This window comes from Poecilia reticulata, linkage group LG9 (assembly GCF_000633615.1).
Source record: "Poecilia reticulata strain Guanapo linkage group LG9, Guppy_female_1.0+MT, whole genome shotgun sequence".
Classification (NCBI taxonomy): domain Eukaryota; kingdom Metazoa; phylum Chordata; class Actinopteri; order Cyprinodontiformes; family Poeciliidae; genus Poecilia; species Poecilia reticulata.
In genome coordinates this window covers 24,737,452-24,740,637 of record NC_024339.1, presented here as the reverse complement: position 1 = coordinate 24,740,637, position 3,186 = coordinate 24,737,452, and the positions used below count along the sequence as shown (strand labels likewise).

The 3,186-nt window shown below is 43.4% G+C and overlaps 2 long non-coding RNA genes across 8 annotated transcripts in view; one reads left to right on the top strand and one right to left on the bottom strand.

Annotated features, from left to right (window-relative positions):
* The window catches only part of LOC108166578 (uncharacterized), a 3,833-nt gene extending 2,496 nt beyond the window's left edge, over positions 1-1,337 (bottom strand). Inside the window, exon 1 of the long non-coding RNA XR_001776927.1 lies at positions 64-1,337. This is a non-coding gene — a long non-coding RNA (uncharacterized LOC108166578). The remainder of the gene's footprint in view (positions 1-63) is intronic.
* LOC103470447 (uncharacterized) overlaps positions 1-3,186 on the top strand; it is a 46,959-nt gene that overhangs the window by 2,324 nt on the left and 41,449 nt on the right. For 2 of the 7 annotated variants that reach the window (XR_534483.2, XR_001776924.1), the window contains exon 1: positions 1,563-1,921. The exons of 2 other annotated variants lie outside the window; for them this stretch is intronic. This is a non-coding gene — a long non-coding RNA (uncharacterized LOC103470447). Of the gene's footprint in view, positions 1-1,559; positions 1,922-3,186 lie in introns of those variants that run through there. 3 more of the 7 variants (XR_001776925.1, XR_534482.2, XR_534481.2) reach the window with 3 other exon arrangements.

Genomic DNA, 3,186 nt, shown 5'->3' with positions numbered 1-3,186 from the left:
TATATATATATACAATGCAAATCTAAGCACTGAATATGCATCAATATGAAAAACAATACGCACACCAGAGCCAACGGCGTCGAGGAATTTAGATAGAATAGTCGGCGAGGATGGTCTCATTACGCATGGGCGTTTTTTCCACGCAGCAGCAGCAGCAGCAGCAGCAATCTCCCGGTTCCACTTCTTCTCCTCTTCTTCTTGCCTTCCTCTTTCTGTCCCGCTCGCGTTATATGCCTTCTTGTTGGAACAAAACAAACGCAGTAGTCGCTCTTTTAAAACGGCAGTCATTAAAAAACACACGCACCCTGCAGTGGGTGTACAAATTATCCTCCGACTGCGGCCGGGCTGCACTGCCAATGTAGTAAGGAGGGGGATTTGCATATTTTGATGGGCTAATTGCCTTGATGTATTTAAATATGGCTGCACGCAGCTGATATGCTCGTCTACGTCACTGAACGTGCCCTCGCAGTTTAACTAAAACGTGAATCCAGGCGGCGGATGCTAATGGATACGCCTGCAATTAGGCAAAAAAAGAGGGGGGGGAGGGGAAAAATGAGAGAATATTTGCTCTTTGTTTTGGTATTCATTATTATTATTATTATTATTATTATTATTATTATTTACATGGGTATTTTACAGGATAAAATGTGAGGATTTAACTAATTATATTTTGCAAGGAAGCTCGGGATAAGGTGTATTAGAAATAAAAAAAATGAAAGTAAACATGTTTTTTCTATAAAGATAAACATCGACAGAAGGACAATCTATTGCACTGACCTCATTTGAACTTTTGTTGAGTGAAAATTGCTTTTAAAATTTCTACTCTTTCCTCAAACTGTGTGTATGAGTGTGTGTCCAATTTCTGGACTCTGGTTATCCTTCCCATTAGGACACTTGCAGCAGTGTGACTTCTGGTACACTTAAGTCAAAGTGTGTCTTTCCCAATTTTCTTTCTTTTCTACTTTTGACTTTAGTCACAGACTTAGAATGTTTTTTTGTTTTTTTTTTGGGGGGGGGGATTGCACGTTGCAAAATTATTCCCCCATATTTTGTCTGCAAAACCCGCAATAAATGCGTTCCGTTTGTCAAAGCGTGTTAGAGGAGCGTCCGCAGCAAATTCATTACCACCCCGACTGCGAGGCTCAGATCGCAACCTGGTCATAGGGGGGGGGGGGGGGGGAGAGGAAAGGGGAGTGGGAGAGGAAAGGGGAGTGGGGTCCGAACAATGCTCCCTCAGTTCGTGCGTGCAACAAAAGAACCGAGGGAACTTGTTTTGGATTTCAGAGCACGTCCTCTACTCACAGAGAAGGATGGACTTTACACCCACCCCTCCTCATCATCATCACCTTCATCATCACCACCCACCGCCCCCCCCCCTCCCCCTCCTCTTCCCTCCTCATCCGAACCCCATTATCAACAGGGGGTGGTGGTGGGGGGATTGGTAAGGGGGTGAGAGAGAACAAGACAAAAAAAAAAAAGAAAAAAAAAAACTTGCACACTCTCTGGGAGCTCAACTGTGCATGCACTTTTCTATTTGCTGCTTTATGGGAAAGTTGTGTCTCTCCCTCTCCTCATCCCTCCCCTCTTTTTTTTTCCCCTTCCCGTCTCTGCGTCTGTCATGTGCCTGGGATGTGCTCATGCTTTTGGCACAGAGCGGCCGTAGCGCGCCGCCTAATGCGGGTTACAAAGTGGCAGCACCAGTTTTAAAGTCTCACCCCCCTTAAGCAACCAACTACCCACCAACCCAGCATGTTTAAACGCCTGGGATTTTTAGTTGCTCCCCCCGCCCCCCTCCCACCTCCAAGAGGAACATTTACCTACACTTCATACCACGATACACACGGACCTCGTTGTTCTTCTGCTTCTGCCGCCTTGGACACTTTCTGATTCCCTGGCAGTCATCTGGCTGGACCGTGTGGAAGTAAGTTCAACTTTTAGTGGCTGGTTTGAGGGATGCGCTTGCACACTCTGGTGCGCAAAAAAGTTAAAACGTACAAGAATGTATGCACAAGTAACTCGTATTGTCTTAGTTATAGCCTAATGCAGGGAAGTTGTTCGTGCCTAAGTTAATTCCGGTGTTTTAGATCGCTATGAGCTTCCCACACCGCTTAAAGTTAACAGATTAGACAGGAAAGATTTGTTCTATAATTGAAATTGTGTTTTTAAGTTAGGCTATAATTGTCACATGGCACTTTAGTGCAGAATGCGCTGTACGGTCTGCCAAGTTTGCATATGAGTTATCGCGAATGGTTAAGCTAAACTGGGATTATTATTATTTGCGTTCGCAACAGTTGGATAAAAATAAGTCACGTTTAAAAAAAAAACGCGCCTCTTTAAAAAATATCAGAAAACGCGCTGTCTGTTGCTCAAGTTTAGGTTGACTAAATACAGTTTGAGATACGCGATCAGCACGTTGCTAGAGAACAATAGGGACTGATTTGGATGTAAAAGCAAAGCAAATCTTTAATGACTCTTGTTTATGAAACGAGCTCCGGTGTTGCGCTGAAATAAACAAAAAGAAAGAAAGAAAAAAACACGCACTACACCGCCTGCATGTAAACGTCACCAAAACTGTCATGCGGTCTGTTAAAAACAAAGCCCTCACACCAACTACAGCTTCGCTGCGTTGTTACTGCACTTAATACCAAAAAATAGGTATTTGACAGATGGCTTCCATCATGGAATTTTTCAGTTTCAATTGGAGGGATCAGCAGGTTTGCGTAGCGTCGACTGTGCTGTAATTAAATCACGGCCTCTTAATGGGAAGGCCCGGCCTAAAGCTTCTTGCATTCTAATCAGGTGATCATTGAAAAGTTAGTCAGGCTGATCCGAAGCTGGCCTCACGTTGCCATCAATAGGGAGGTCAAAATGCTTGTGCTGGATATAAAAAAAAAAACATCTGGAAACAAAGCGATTAAGAAAGCAAATGAGTGATTAAGAGTTTTGTTCCAAATATATATATTTGATATATATTTATACTGCGGATACAGTGTGCTTAGAGTTACTGGATGTGATGGTTGTGACTGAAAACATGCGAATCCCTAATTGAAATGCGGAGTCGGGGCCAAACGAGAAGACAAACTTAGGGGTCAGGTCTAAAATTACAGCAACACGGGTGGAAGTTACACAAATCAAAACTTTTTAAAGCTTTAATCTGTCCACTCATTCAGACAAACCGAGTCAATC